The sequence below is a fragment of the Marmota flaviventris genome, chromosome 6 (assembly GCF_047511675.1).
Source record: "Marmota flaviventris isolate mMarFla1 chromosome 6, mMarFla1.hap1, whole genome shotgun sequence".
Classification (NCBI taxonomy): domain Eukaryota; kingdom Metazoa; phylum Chordata; class Mammalia; order Rodentia; family Sciuridae; genus Marmota; species Marmota flaviventris.
In genome coordinates, this window is record NC_092503.1 from 113,170,003 (window position 1) to 113,186,572 (window position 16,570).

Sequence of the window (16,570 nt, forward strand, 5' to 3'; positions counted from 1 at the left end):
CAGGCCGGCTGAGTCCGCAGGCTGTGCTGAATGTGCCCTCCAGACCAGACGGAAGCACGTTCTGGTTTGAGAACAGCTGGCTAAATGCGTGTCCAGCACTGGGAACAACACCTGGGACATCACAAGGGCTCAATAAATGTTAGCAGCTTATTATTGTTGCTGTTAGATGGCACTCGTGACCCCGAGTCTTGGGCAGAGTTTAGCCCAGCTCCAGGGGAGAAAAGGCTAGACGTGGTTCCCAGGTTCCTCTAAGCTAAGCGCCCTGAGCTCCTCGGCGCTGGTCCGTTTTGTTAGGTCCACCGCCCAGTTCCTGGCCCCTTGGGCAGCGCCTGGAGCAAAGTGTAGAGCTGACAGTTACTGACCAAGTCCATGTGGCATTCCTCCGCCCTACTCCCATCTATCAGTGCAGCCTTCTCAAAGGGGGGGACGCTGGGGGCTGGGGAGTGGACTTTAGCCCTTCCTGACTCACACACCTCCAGGAAGCATTCTTCAACCACACGGGACTTGCTCTTCCTACTTCCTGGTTTCTGTTAGTCAATCAGAGTGGGGTGTGTGTGTGTGTGTGCGTGCGCGTATGTGTGTGTGTGTATGTGTGTGTGTGTATGAGAGAGAGACCAGCTCCTGTGTTTCCATCTCAATGTGTGAATTTGAAAAAGATCAAGAAAAGAATGGGTAAAAACTTGGCATGCTGCTCAAAATGAACATAGCCAAAGGGCCCGTAACCATGAAAAGATGCACATCATCATCAATCTGCAGGGAAATGCATATTAAATCCAGAATTAAGGCCACTAGACACCCCCCCACACCCCTGCCAGAATGATGGTAATGAAAGAGGTGGAGAAGGTGGGGGTGCAGAGGCAGCAGAGGAATAACTCAACTCCCGGCTGGTGTGAGAGGAAATGGCTAAAGATGGCTAGAGCCCCTCTGGACAAGGGGTTGGACGTCCTCCAGCATGTCGCCTGTGGCTCCGTGTTCCCACTCCTAGGTAGGATACTCCAACAGAAAGGCTTCCATATGCTCCTCTGAAAGACACGCACCAGAATATTCATAGAAGCGCTATTTTTAATAGTCCCAAACAGGATACTACTCAAGCAAACTTGTCTGTCGAGAATAGAATGGATAAATCAAAGCGGGTGTGTTCACACCCCGGAACACCGCACCGCACCGAGAATTACGGCTCCACTCGACGACGCCGAAGAATCTCGCGCACATGCTCGGGAACAAAGGAGCCAGACGGGAGCGGTGTATTTACACCCTTTGGTTGCATTTAGATGAATCCCAGTAACAGATGCAAGCACCCCATGGTTTTCGGAGGCAGAGGGGTGGTTACCTTGGGGCCGTCGTTACTGCACAGTGGCACCAGGGCTTCCGAGGGACCAATAAAGTCAGTCGGCACCTTAAGAGGGGGCGAGTCATGCTAATACGTTCAGTTGCTGGAAATTCACTGAGATGCACACTTCCGAGGCTTGCACTGTTCCGCGCGATTATTTTCACAAAATGTTGAACCCTCTAAGTAATCTTGGAATATCCGATGGCTTACATCTCCTCCTGCTCCTCCCCAGCCCTGTGAAGGGGAAAGAGTGCAGAATCCAGGACCAGTCCCGTGGAGCTCAGCTTCTGGAATAATCCAAGTCTCAGGGTCTTTATGGGCCGGTGACAAGTTGATCCAGATCAGGAGGAAAAGGAATTGAAGGAGGTTCTGTATGCAGCAGCTGGCAGAGCCAGTGACCTCATCTTGACCACCTGCGTGGAGGTGGTGAGACCCCTGCCCATCTGCTCTCAGAACTGGATGGGTGACGTCTGCAGGGGTGCTTCGGCTCGGCGGGCAGGTGGAGCCCAGTGGATGCTGCTGCCACCATCCTCCGAACCAGAGAGCTCTGCGTGGATTTCTGCATTACTTCCCAAGTCCCTGCCCATTCTTTCCAATGACACGCTCTCGTTCGTTCTTCAAAGGGATCACAATTCCTGAACGAGCATGCAAAAATGATCTTCTTCATTAACTAGAGAAAAAAAATGCACCGCCTGAGCAGAGCGTGCACCAGAATGCAGGAGAAGCACAGCAGCCCGGGCGGGGTGAATTCCCCCGTCTGTGCAGGTTGTCATGGGTGGCTGTGGCTGGAAGTCACCCTGTTTGGGACAGCATTTCCAAAGTGTGTTTTCTGGAGCACTAGTCCCAGGATGCTAACAATTCCGTGCTCACATACGTCTTGGGAATTACTCTGTTGAAGGTGATAAGGTCCATTCTTCATAGAGGACTTCTCAGAGACTTCAACACGCTGGTGGTCATAGTGGATACCCAGGATGGGGGTCAAGTAGGTAGCCTTTTTCTAACTTATTTGGTTACTCTACCCTTTCTGATTTGCAGAGCAAATCAGTCCCTGGAATCCACAATGGAAGATACTGACCTGGAGCTCTTTTGGCCTACGAGCCAGGTACTTGGCTTAAAGATTCTGCTCTGTTATCCGTGAGCAGAAAACCTTGGACGAGTCCTTCTCCCCAAGGCTCAGTTAAATAGAATGAAGGGACTTTGAAGAAAAGCAATGATATCAGTTTGCCAGAGAGCAGGGAGCGGCGTTTTAACCATTATCTCACCACCCTTTTTCCTTTTTTTGCATTTAACACTATGGTGTTAGGCAAGGACACTTATTTATATACATGGCAGATGATATTGATGGCTTCCCGAATGGCTGTCACTCTCTCGCTAAAAGAATCTTGATTTTTTCCCATGTGACAATAAGCCCAGATAATAGGGTATTTTTCATTTCTTTTTGTCTAGGAGCAGTTATGAATTGGATCTGGCCAATGAGATAGGTGACATTTCCTAGGTGCTTTTGGGAAAGACCTTCTACTCTGATGAATAATTCTCATTTATCATCCTTTCTCTCTGATTAAAAATGGTGATGTGAGGATGTGATGGTTGGAGCTGTGACAGCCACCTTTTGACTGTAAGACTTTCTGCGTAAAAACCACTGAAGAGTGGAGGCACAGAGGAAAGAGAGAAACCCTGGGCCTTTAATTACATCACTGAGCTGTCAATCTAATATTTGAACTGCCTACCTCTGACTTGTCAAGGCAACAGTGTCTTTTCGGTTTTACTCACCACCAGTTTGATTTGCACACGGAAACTTACTGATGATATCTGTGTCTGTTTTCATTATTTTGTATTTTCTCGTGCATAAGTGGCCCTTGGTTATAAGTTGCTTTCCCATCTGATTTATTACTTAGGATGGAATAGGGGCTCTGATAGAATCACAAACAAAAGCTGGAAATTGCAGTGACTTAAAACAATAATAGCTTATTCTTCACTCCATCGTACTCCAATATGGGTTGGTGACCGTGTCCCAACTAGTAACTGTGTATCTGTATATTAGGTTCGTCCGGGTGACGGTGCAGTAACAAATTCTGAAATTTCAGTGGTTTAATATTTAAAGGTCTGTTTTTGGTTATGCCAAGTCTGCACCTAGACCACTGGCTCTTTGGGAAGTTCTCTTCCAGGTAGTGACCGAGGGATCCAGGATGCATCTTTTAGGTATAGTCTCTGGGACAGGTGACTTCCTGATAGCTGAGAAAGAAGAGGACAGATTGGGGGTCAGGTGCCAACTCTTAAATACTTTGGTCTGGAAGTGACATCACTTCTTGCCATAGTTTGGATCTTGAATGTCCTCAAAGGCCCCTATGTTGAAGAATTGGTCCCCAGCCTGTGGGGCTATTGGGAGGTGGTGGGACCTTTAGAAGGTGAGGCTTAGTCAGAAGAAGTTGGGTCTTTCAGTGTGTAGTCTTGAAGGAGACATTGGGACCCTGATCCCTCCTGTCTCTCTTTTTGCTTCTCAGCTGCCATGAAGTGAACAGACCTCTTCTGTTACATGCTCCCACCAAGATGTACCATGATGCCACCACAAGCCCAAAACCACAAGGCCAAGCAATGATGGAATAAAATCTCTGAAACCATGAGCCAACATAAACCTTTCTTCTTTATAAGTTGATTATCTCAAGTTTTTTGTTACAGTCATGGAAGGCTGAGTAACACACTTCTTTTAATAACAGATTGTCCAAAACTTACCACACATCCCAAATTAACTTTAAGGAAAGCTAGGAAATATAGAGGAGTATGTGGATTTTGGGTGAGTACTAACTGTCCTTCATAAAATATAATTATAATAGCTTTTCTAATAACCTTGTCTCAGACTGGATCTCTGATTTCTGTTAAATGGAAGTTAGGTCATGAGGGGTAGAGAAAGGTGGAGTGGAAACTTCCCTGCCTCCTCTAAATCCAGCTTCCAGAGGCCAGGCCAGGCACAGGTTCAAGGTAGTGCCTGAAAAGAGCCAACGTAGGACTCAGTAGTCTGGGTTCTAGTCTCTCTGTTCCTGTTGACCTTGGGCAAGCTATTTTTCCATACAATAGGCATTCGACCCTATTCTGGTCACTGTGGCCATGTAACAAGTCACCTCCAAACCTAAAACAATAACCATCCTTCCTGGTTTCCATCAGGCAGAAATGTAGCAGTGACTTGGATTAGTGGATCTGCCTCAGGGGCTCTTACCTACAGTCCTTTGAAGGACCCATTTCCCAGGTGGCTCACTGACATGGCTGTCGCCTAAGGTCCCAGGTCCTCTGCACATGGCCTTTGAATGATCCGCCTGAGCATCTCCGTGGTGTGGTGGTGGTTCCCCAGGAACAATCCAAGACAATGACATGCCAGGCATATGTCTTGATGACCTGGCTTCAAAGGTCACAGAAACACCTCCACAGTGACATCCTGATTCCACGTTGGACACATCTGTGCCAGCAGGGTGGACACCAGGAGGTGAAATCACCAAGGACAGTCTTGGGGGCTCCCACCCTCCATCTCTAAATCCTGCCTCTCTGCACCCATGACCAAGGATTCCTCTCCTCCAACAGCACCCTTCTCTCCAAGGAAGTTCAGGTGGGGCCAGGGCCTCCTGAGGTATTCCCAAAGACTCCTGCCCCACCCCCAGGATATTTTCTAGAGCAAAACCACTAAGAATGAACTCATCGTCTATTTAATTCTTTCAAGAACTGTATGAAGCAGGTGCTATTTTGTCCATCCCCATTTCACAGATGGGGACACTGAGGCCTAGAGAGTTGTCTTGTCTGATATCAGGGTCAGCATCTGCTGAGTCAGATTTCAAACCCAGAGTTCGGGTTACTAATATGCCCTGGAGCCTGGCTCAGCTGCAGAGGGTGAATAGCCCCAGCTCCTGCCCAGCGTGGAGCCCAGGTGTCCTCTGCAACCTGGAGGCAGGGCAGCTAATGTCTTCCTCCAGAGAAGCACTTGGCAGTCTCCGGGCAGCTTTCCTGACCCCACAGCACCCACTTCATCCCAGGTGCCTCCCACCCCACCTGGAGGGCTCTGCTCCCCAGGAACTTACTCGAAGTCCCGGGCTCTGTTTTTTTTTTTGATATTTCCAGCGCACGCTGAGCTAATAGTGTTAGTGGCAGAACAAAACAGTGCGTTCCTGCTTAAGGGAGCGATAATGGAGTCTGATAAGTCAGAACAAGGAGTGATTTCTTTGTGAGCCAGCATATTAGGGTTTAGCTGTAAAACTGCCCTTTTCTTTAACCGCCAGCAGCCAGTGAAAGAGCTTCCGACCACAGATTTATTAAATGTTGTGGACTTAGATAAGATGATTTAAGGTCCATGCTTCTGTCCCTGGTCTGCCTATCGCCCAGAAGCTTGAACAAAGACTTAATGCATCTCGGCAATTTGCCTGCATTTGAATGAGACAAGTGACCAATTTCTCTGACTCCAGGGTCTGAGGACAAGAGGGGACCAATGAGATTCAGAGCAGCCTTGGAAGGTGCTCTCATGCCCTTCCCGGGAAGGATGAGGAGAATCTATGGATGCCGCTGACTTGGTGCATGCCCCTGAGAGTGTGGTGCATTCAGCAGGTGTGTGTGTGTGTGTGGGGTGAAGAGCTGGGTGTAGGGGCCTCGTGGGTGCACGAACATGTATACAGGTGGGTGTGCAATGGTGGGAACTTGGGAGGGTCATGAATGAGAGTACAAGGACCCAGAGACAAGCTAGAATCCTGGCTGTGCAAATCATAGCTGGAAACCTGGGGGCAGTACCACCCCTGTCAATCAAGATGGTGCTAACAACAGCCCCCCGCCCCACTCTGAAAGGGCTCCTGTGAGGCTTAAATGAGGTAACCCCCATGGAGCCTTCCCACCCTGCCTGACATACTGGAAGCACTTCCAGAGACGGCTACTCTCGTTTTGGGGAGGTATCTGCGTGGAACCCTGTTTGGGGTATGTGCATGGGTGTCTGACCCTGTGTTCAGCGGCTGTGTATGACAAAGGACCTCCATGTAACCTTAATGAAATTAAAAACAATGAACTCCTGACCACTGGGGACACATCTCCTCCTGGGCAGAATGAAGAGCGCCCTGGTCCTAGGGAGCTATAGAAGGTTCTCCCTGGCCTGTGCGTTGTAAGGGGGACATGTGGACACCTAAATGGCTGCTTCTCAGAGGCAGAGAATCCAAGTTTTGCCCTTGAATAGTGAAACCCATAGAGCTGAATGAGAATCCGAGGAGCCGGGCATGATACTGGCCAGTTTTTCTCACTGTAGCTCTTCCTCGGCGGTGTCTGTCCCCTCCAGTGTTCTCTGCCACCGTGTTCCCTGGGGACCAGCGACTGGCTTGTTTGGGGCAGGGGGTGAGCCAAGTTCAACACCATTGGAGACTCCTGTGCCACCCACGACTGGCGCCCACACTCAATGCCAGGCCGTGTGACTCTCACCCGAAGTGGCAGGGTACCAGAAGGAAGCACGGGCTACATTTCATAGACCAGAAAATGGAGTCCTCCACCAGCAAGAGGGCCTCCTGGGGGAGCCCTAGTCTCTGCCCTTCTCCCTTTGGCTGAAGCAATGGAGGGGCTTTTGGGGGGGAAATGGCACTCGCGCTTTCCTCCAGCCCAGGAAGTCCCCTCAGCAGGGGCAGTGCCGGGCACATGGGGGCCCAGGCCTATGTCCACTGCCACACGTCTGTGCCTTGCTCAGCATGGGACACTGGGCCGCCACTGTGGGCTCCTCCGTCAGTACACTGGGTGTGTCCCTAGCCGCCTGTGAGACTTGTCACTGTGGTGGTGAGCCCTGCACCTCCTCTCTGGCCTCCCACCCTTGGGACCCATGTCCTATTGTGGAATGAGCCGGGAGCCAGGAGAGGAGCTCTGTCACCTGGCCAGTGGGGACTCTGTGCCCTGGGGGCTTGACCGGGCCTGAAGGTGAGGCACTGGGCGGGGACCTGCTTCTCTATCTGCAAATCGAAGGGCTTCCACTGGCACAATGGGTCATGGCCTTGGAGAGCATGGGAGTCCCCAAAGAAGTAGCTGCAGGTACAGCCACAGCCCTGGCTCTGAGGGCCCACTTTGGAAGTGGGGGGCAGGGCTCTGGCTCTCCATCTCCAGCATCTCTGGTGACTCAGGCAGGTGTCCTCAGACCATCCCTTGGGCCCCTCCCAGCCCATACATCCAGACCCTTCAGGCCTGGGTTCCCTCAGGGTGCAGGGCCATCTTGGGGTGTGAGGTGGACGCTGTCCTTACTGTGCTATCAAAGACCATTGACGTCACCTGCTGTCCCCTAGGCTGCGGCACAGAGCAGGCACCAGGGCCCACCTGCAGGTCTCTGCCTCCTCTTCCCCTCCTGCGGAGAGTGGACGGGGAACTGGGCCCCTCCACCGGCCCGGGGTTCAGGAGGAAGGGTTAGCATGACCGGGACGCCTTTTCTCAAACCCCAATCCCTGGTCCGTGGGCAGACATTGCCTTTCTGGTCTGCGGGCCACACTGCAGCCAAGGATCCACATGAAGCTTGTCATTGTCTTGTGCAAAATCTGCCAGTGGCTTTACACCACACCCCAAGTAAAATCCAAAATTTTGTTGGTGCCCACGGGAGCTGGCTCCCGAGGCGTCCCTGACCTGTCCCCTCCTCTCTCCCTGTGCCCCCTCGATTCTGTTCTAATAGTCTTCCTGCTCTTCTTTTGGTAGATTGAACCCATTTCACCCAGGGCTTTGGTACATGTGGCTCCCTCCTCCTGGAACGTCCCCTGTCACACACCCAAGGACGCCTCTGTTTTCCCTCCCAGGTGTGTTATTCCCTGACTCAGAATTAGTGTGTGTGGCCTGGTCCCCAAGAGTCTGCCAGATATCCGTGTTGAACAGGGAGATGCGCCAGTGAATGGGTGAGTGAAGTGACGTCACCGCACGCGTGACTCGGAAGCTTGTCTGGGTTTTAAAATAAGCAAATTGGTCACGAGTTGGCAGTTGTCATTCCAGTGGATTAACAGTTGTGAGTAATACACTCCCCAGGGCCTAGGGGACAGGACGAGGCGCACTGTCGGGTGCTGCTCTGGCGTCGAGGTCCCCGACTGGAAGGCAGCCTGGAGTGGCACTGTCCCTGCTCTGGGTGGCATCTCGGGGGATGCAGTGGGTGCGGTTCCCTGGCCCTGCACGCCCCTGCGCAGGGTGGGATCGGGGTGGCAGCAGGCCTGGCCTTCCCTGAGGCCTCTCTCCTTGGCTTGGCCAAGTCCTCCTGGCCTCATGAGGCCGTTCTTCTTCACTTGTCTGTGTCCTTAGCTCCTCTTACATAAAGACGCCAGTCATTCTGGATTAATCGTTTCAACCCAACTTCCCCTTCAAAGTATGTCTCCAAGTGCAGTCACCCTCCCAGTTAATGGAGGTGAGGACTTCAGCATAAAATCGGGGGGAACATAATCCAGCCTATAATATTTACTTATTTCCCTTTTAATCTTGCTGGAAATTCTAGAACAAACAACTTTATAATAAGCTCCTAACCGAGACTTGAGGTGGTTGAGTAGCTCCTGGGGCTCACACGATTCATTATTTCCACTAGCAGGAGAGGGGTTAGGAGAGGAAGGCCCCGGTGGGGTCGGCCATGGGCTGGGGACTGGACTCCCAGCACAGGGCTCAGTTCACGTCCCGTCCCCTGCTGTCCCTGCCCTCAAAGGCAGAATGTCACCATGAAGTCTTAATGATGAATCAGCGCTGTCCTTACAAACACGTGCTCAGGAGCCAGGGCAAGAGAGACAGTCGGCTCACGGGGTCACTCTATGGCCTCGCGTCTCCACCATCCACCCAGCCCAGCAAGGGTCTCTGTGGTCCTGCTGCAGGGCGGCAGAGAAGAAGCCAAGTCATCATCCCAGTGGCCTGCTGTGCCACAGAGGGCTCAGCTCTGTCCCCACAGGGTCCATCTCCAGTGTTTGAGAGAGTCCCAGTTGCCACCAGGAGGAATAGGGTGATCCACTTGCCCCCCACCCGCCCCATCTTGCAAGGGATAAAGATCCCACACTTGATGAGCAGGTAGCTGCGTGATGATCCTTTGGACACCTCAGCTGAGCTGTAGAGTAAGACCACTGGCCTGAAAGCCTCAACGCACTTCTGCCACCCTACCTGTCCCTGCTGGGTTATGAGGTCTACCTGCTGGATGTGTCACAGTCCTACTTTTCCTGACACCAGATGATCCTGTGGTCCCTGTCCTCTTCCTTCACGTGTGATGCAATGCCTGGAACCACAGAAGCCATTTTGTGACCACAACACTCTAACCATAAAGCGTATCTCTAACAGTCAGGATGAAAGCCAGGCTCAGGGGATGATGGTAGAAAAAGCCTAATCTCTGACATTGTTGGGCACTAGATCAGTACTACCAACAACTGCCTCTGGATTACTTGATATTTAAGAAAAATAACTACTTTGTAATTTAAGCAGTTTGGTTATGTTTATTATGTTAATATACAAATTAATTATATATAATATATATTAAATATATATATTTATATATTATTTGGTTATATATTTAACTGCAGTTAAATATATTCCTAACAATATAGTTGGTGAGCTAAAAACAGTCTATCTCTGAAGATCAGCCTCTGAAAGCCACCAAATTTTGAAGGATCCCCTATCTGGTCATTAACTGAAGTGGCTGAAGTAGCTTCAAGGACGTGATAATCCACCAGGTCCTCATCAGCTACAAGGCCTCTCTCCCTGTCCTTCCGTCTCTGTGAGGGCTGGAGGTCCCAGGCTCTGAGCAAAGTGAAGGCTCTTGGATTCTTGCCCCTGAATCATCCTGCCCAACACTGCCAATCAAGGGGTGGAAGAGGTCCTGCCCCTTGGCTTACCCCTGAGGTCTCACTGACTCCCATCCCCTCAGAACCTCTTCTATCCAGCTCATGATGGAGGAGGGGAGGGAGGGGGGAGGAGGGGGAGGAGGGGGATGAGGGGGGAGGAGGGGGGAGGAGAAGGGGGGAGGAGAAGGGGGAGGAGGGGGGAGGAGGGGGAGGAGGGGGGAGGGGAGGAGAAGGGGGAGGAGGGGGAGGGGGGAGGAGAAGGGGAGGAGGGGGGAGGGGGGAGGAGAAGGGGGAGGAGGGGGGAGGGGGGAGGGGGGAGGAGGAGGAGGAGAAAGGAAGGAAGGAAGGAGAGAGAAAGACCTCATAGTGAAAATCATTGGCCTGTGAATCAGTCCAGAACCTCCCTGAAGGGGGATATTTAATCTGATATCGTGGGGAAAAGCCTTCCCTGGGCCCAGGTTGGACAATCCCCAGCACTGAGAGCTTCAGAGCTGGGCTTTGCTCTTCGGTGATGTTCTGACCCTATAGCTTTGCTCTTGGAAGACCCTGGGGTCAGTAGGGGAAGACCACAAGGGCAGGACTTCCAGGACTCAGCCTGGCTGTAAACCCAGTAGTTCGATCTCCATCTGCTTCTATTCTTCAGGAATGAAGTTTCTGGATGGTGGCTGCACCCTGGGAACTCTTAAAAGTTTGTTAAACAACTTCACCATCATTTGAATTGGGGGTGGGATATTCTTATTCTCCCCATTTTTGGAGGAAACTGGAGCTCAGAGAAGTGGAGCATCTTATCTAAAGTAACACAGTGTTCTTGGGATAGGGTTCAAACTCAAGTCTTCTAATTCCACATCTCCTGGAAGTGACAGTTCCACCACTGAGGAGACCCCAGACTATAATGCAGATAAGATCCTGGACTTTATCTGGGAGTTCCTGGTCAGATGGGAGAGGAACAAGCTATCTGGGGGACACCAAAGCTCTGTTATTGAGGTCTCAGTGGGCTTCTGAAGGAGTCAAAGGACCCAGAGAGTAACCAAGAGTGGAGAGGACATCAAGCCACGTGAAGTCCACGTCTGCAGCCCTGTCCAACAGCCAGCCCTAATGTGGAATGCAGGAGGCAGAGACGGACAGCATCCCCGGCAGCTTCCTGCACTCAGCAAGCTGGAGCCATTTTTGAAAGAACAGAGGAAGTCGGAGGCTGCATTCCAGGGGTGGAGAGAGGACCGGAAAAACAGGTTCTGGCCAAGAAGAGTCCCGGAGAAGCTTGCCCCTGGCAGGACACCTGCTCGGGCTGCAAAGTGCTGCTGCATTGGGGCCTATGTTCCCCTCATAGCTTTTCTCCCTGGCATGAGAACGGCCCATTCATCTCCAGAGCCAGTCAGACCTCAGGCTCAGTGGAGCGAGGACAAGGACAAGTGCCAAGCCACCTTGTCCATCAGAGCTGCAGCGCGGCTCCAGCTGGCTGCAGAGGCCACCTTGGCACAGAGGGCAGAGAGCTGGGCAGAGGCGGGGAGAAGACCCTGAACTCCCCCGTCTCTTGGGCACTCTGAAGATGAGCGCTCTGTCTACCCCACCGGACCAGAGGCTTCTGGAAACCAGGGGCTGTGACTCCATCAGCCCCCTGAGGACAGGAGCTGGGCTCCCCTATCAGCTCAAGAGCACAGAGATCCTTTCCTGCCAGGCTTAAGTGCAAAGAGCCCTCTGTGGTCGGGGGTGCTGTGCCAGTCTGGGCTCTGCCCTGCCCCCACCATGCCGAGGTTTAAGGGACTGGTCACCACCAGCCGGTGCTTGCTTGTTTTCTCCCCTACACCACCTTTGAAAAGAGCAACACCTCCTCTTTCCCTTCCTCACTCCCACCCTGAGTTTCTTGGTGGGACAGATGGTACCACCCTCAGTTTCATTCTCTGATTGGCCTTTAGAGCTCAGAGAAGGAGACCCCGCCTACTCAGTAGCTCAGGGGATGGCCACCGCGCATGGAAGCCAGCAGCCGGCAGAGTTCAGCTGCAGGGGTTATGGTCACAGAGTTCCCTGGCTGCTCCTGCTCCCAGGGAAGAACTGGCTTCCAGTCGCAAAGGGGCTTCTGGGAGGGGCAACCCTTGCCCTTCTTCAAAACTGAGGGGTGTAACTGCACTTTTGGAGTCATGGGGACTTCTTTTTGTAGCCTAACATGGTCTAAAGATTTTCAGAAAAGGAAGGTTGCTTGAACAGAGCCCTGCTCTGCTGGTTTTGATAAGATCCTGTCCCTCTCTGTTTCCCCACTGGGAGGGGCTGGGGCTGGGCTTCCCAGAGGGATTTGTTAACCAAAGTCCTGCTGTGCTCTCCTTGGAGACCCCAGAGTGGTGCACCATACTATTTACTCCCCAAATATTGGTCCAGGGAGTGCTTACCTTCACAATGAAGTGGTCAGAAATAACTGTGCTTACAGTCCACAAAGAAGTGAGAAAATAAGCCAGGTGCAGTGGCGCAGGCCTGCAGTGGCTCCGGAGGCTGAGGCCGGAGGATCATGAGTTCAAGGCCAGACTCAGCAACTAAGAGAGGCCCTAAGCAACTCCGTGAGACCCTGTCTCTAAATAAAATATTAAAAAGGGCTGGGGATATGGCTCAGTAGTTAAGCACCCCTGGGTTCAATCCCTAATACAAAAAAAAAAAAAGTGAGAAAAAATTTTAAATGCCATTTGTTGTCATAAAACTAAATATATTTAATTTAAAGGACTTTCTTTGGTTTGATGTTTTTTTCCATCTTTTGATGTAGACACATGTTGGGGACATGGGAGAGGGCTCAGTGGGAAATGGAAGGAAGAAGTGGTTATAGTTTGAATATGAGGTGTCCCCCAAAGCTCCTATGTTCATGCAGGAAAGTTCAAAGGTGAAATGATGACATTACAAGAACCATGACCCGATCAGTCCATCCGAGTTTGAATGCACTAACTGGATGGTAACTGTAGGCAGGTGGGGCGTGGCCAGAGGAGGTGGTCAGTAGGGGCTTGATATGAAGGGCTCATCTTCCTCGCAGCCCCTTCCCCTTTCTCTCTGCCGTGTGCAGAGCAGCGAGCGCTCTCCCACCAGGCCCTTCCGCCATGATATTCTGCCTCACTTGGACCCAGAGCATTGGAGTCAGCTGATCCATGGATTGAACCTCTGAAACCGTGAGCTCATAATAAACTCTTCTTCCTCTGAGTTGTTCGTGTTGGGTATTTTGGTCACAGGGATACAAAGCTGACTATCACTGTTATGCCTCAGGATGTTCATAAATGTAGTGTTCCTAAGTCAGGATGCCTTACCCAATATCTGAGAATTCTTAATTATCTGTGCTGAAGTTGGAGAGAGGGGGAGGTAAAAGGGACATGACATTTATCAGGGACTAATCCAGAAAGGATACCTGACATACCCAAGGTCACTCTTGGAGTCCATATGAGGTCCGGGACTAGACTGCACCTCTCCTAATGCCAGGTCAAATGCTTTCTCTCTGGATCACAGTCACATTGGAAACGATCACAGTGAAGCACTGTGGAGCATACAGTAAGCACCTTCACGATGTTCTCTCCCTCTCCACGCACACAGCAGCCGTAAGAGGGCTGGGGAGTTTGCGTATTTACAGAGGAAGGATTTAAAGATAATCCCAGTTCTATTCAAGATGCATTCCCCTAGTCTCCACTAAGCTCCAATCCAGGAATTACAGTGGGGAGAGGACACAGGAACGTTCATTATTGACAAGGTTCCTGCTCTGACACAGTAAATGCATGTGATGGAAGGATTTCCGTGAACTGTGGCAATGTCTCAAGAGTAATTTGTGTAAATCAGGGAGGCACAAAACTTTATAGAAAGCAGAGAGATGTGTGGGAACCCACTGGGACATGGGGCAGGATGGAAGGCTTCCTGGAGGAGCTGAGCTACCTCTTCCACAGGGAGCAGCAGCGGGCAGGTGACGAGAAGGGACATTGGGGGTGATCTGGGCAGAAGGCAGAGCTTGGAAGGGCCCTAGTGTGGCCCAGCATGGTGTGCTGCAGCAGGGGAAGTGGGGTGTGGAGGTGGGGAGAGGGGGTTCAGCCTGGGAGTTTCCTCTGGGCAGGGGGAGCTGGGGAAAGGTTCTAAACAGGAAGTGGCATGATTCCAATGTTAAGGAAAAGGTGCTCCCTGTGCTGAGCAGGAGTTAGCAGGAAGGGCCTTCCCATCCTAGCCTGGCAGCGATGGGCTCTGGTGGTGGAGAAGAGGGGCAGGCTTAGTGACACTCGGGAAATGCAATCACGGGACCTGGGGGTGATGGGGTGCAGGATGGGGGAGGGCTGTGTAGGAGAGGGCTATGTGGGGAGGGCTGTGTGAGAGAGGGCTGTGTGGGGGAGAGGCTGTATGTGGGAGGGCTGTGTGGGAGAGGGCTGTGTGAGGAGGGCTGTGTGGGGAGGGCTGTGTGGGGAAGAGGCTGTGTGTGGGAGGGCTGTGTGGGAGAGGGCTGTGTGGGGAGGGCTGTGTAGGGGAGGGCTGTGTGTGGGAGAGCTGTGTGGGGGAGGGGCTGTGTGGGGGAGGGGCTGTGTGGGGGAGAGGCTGTGTGAGGGAGGGCCTGTGTGGGGAGGGCTGTGTGGGGAGGGCTGTGTGGGGGAGGGCTGTGTGGGGGAGGGGCTGTGTGGGGAGAGGCTGTGTGGGGGAGAGGCTGTGTGAGGGAGGGCCTGTGTGGGGAGGGCTGTGTGGGGAGGGCTGTGTGGGGGAGGGCTGTGGGGGGGGGAGGCTGCGTGTGGGGGGGCTGTGTGGGGGGGGCTGTGTGTGGAAGGGCTGTGTAGGGGAGGGCTATGTGGGGAGGGCTGTGTGGGGGAGGGCTGTGTGTGGGAGGGATGTGTGGGGGAGGGGCTTGTGGGGAGGGCTGTGTGGGGGAGGCATGGGTCTCTCCTTTGACTGTGCAGATGGGTGGCTAGCTATGGGGATCCTGTAGGAAGTCAGGTTCAGGTGTGGGATGACGGGCTCAGGGTGGGGCAAGATGAATCTCAGGGACCCATGACACTGTCACCCATCACTTTCTCCTTCCCGGCTTCTGTAGGTCCCTGCTCCCCCTCCCTCTCCATAGCCCTTCCAGTCTGTGGGTGAGAGGAGGGGCAGACAGGTGTGCCCCGTGCACCAGGTGAGCCCACAGACCCTGGAGCCCTGGAGTATTACCTGGGACATAGGTATCTGGGAGAAGGGAAGGGTGTGCCCTGCCCCTGCCCTGGACCCCTGGACCAAGGGAGAGTGCAGGGCCAGGGCGTGTGGACGGCGGCCTCCCGAGCAGTCACACCTAGGGAGGATTCTTTCCCTGGCCTCTTTTCTACATCTCTGCCTGGGAGACAGCAGGGAAGTGGCTCATCTCACAACTGGGTCATTTGGGGGGCCTTAATCACTCTCCCGTGGTGACTCAGATAGGATGATGCTCTAAATAATTGTCACACATCACTCGTTTGCTCTTTTCAACACATGCCCTGCTCATCCCTGTCCTCGCTGCCGTGCTAGACACGAGACGGAGGTTCCCCAGACGGGCCCTGCTCTCCAGGAGCTTGAGCAAGCTCAGGGAGGCAGAGGAATCCCTGCCTTGGTGGCGGTGCATGTGTGCAGAGATGCCTTCCCGAGTGTAGAAGGGGCCCAGATGAAGGCCACCGGCTGTGGAACCGCCTGGCTGCTCTTGGATCCTCGCTCCTCTCCACGGACTAGTTGTGTGACCATGGGCTAGCTACTCAACCTCCCTGGGCTTCTACTTTCTTTTTATTTTTTGGTACCAGGTATTGAACCCAGGGGCTGCTGTGCACACCGTCCAGGCTGATTGAAATGTGATGCAGGGGCTCAGGCAGGCGGGGGCAGACAGCACTTGTCCTGGGCCAGCCCCTGCCAGGCTGCCAGCCCAGGTGTGACCCTCTACCCAGCCCACACCTGGGAGCGAGCCAGGGTCTTCTCTGGACACTTCCATTCAACCACTGAGCCCATCCCCAGCCCCATTTTGTATTTTATTTAGAGACAGGGTCTCGCTGAGTTGCTTAGGGTCTTGCTAAATTGCTGAGTCTGGCCTTGAACTTATGAACCTTCTCCCTCAGCTTCCCGAGCCACGGAGAATATAGGCATGTGCCACTGTGCCTGGCTGGTCCTCCACTTTCTACCTACAAAATGGGCATAGTAAGGGCATCCCCTTCTCGGGTGTGTGTGCAGAGGATAAAGAGGTCATTGAAAAGCACAGCACATGCCCTCCCCGGTGCTGGCCTTCATGACTTTATCATGGCCATCCCCACCCCTGACATGAGAGTCTACACTGGGGAGGGGTGAGCATGGAGAAAAGGCTGCTGGGAAAACCTTCCCAGAGCACACGACATTTGAATTGAGCAGGAAAGATGGTATTTCACTAAGGGAAAGAGATCTGGTACAGGGAAGTCGAGCCAGGCAGAGGGAGCAGGGCAGGAGCGGGACAGGAACCTATGGAGATCAAGACACACCCAGGCTGGCACCGGCCTCTGTGCCCCCTGAGTGT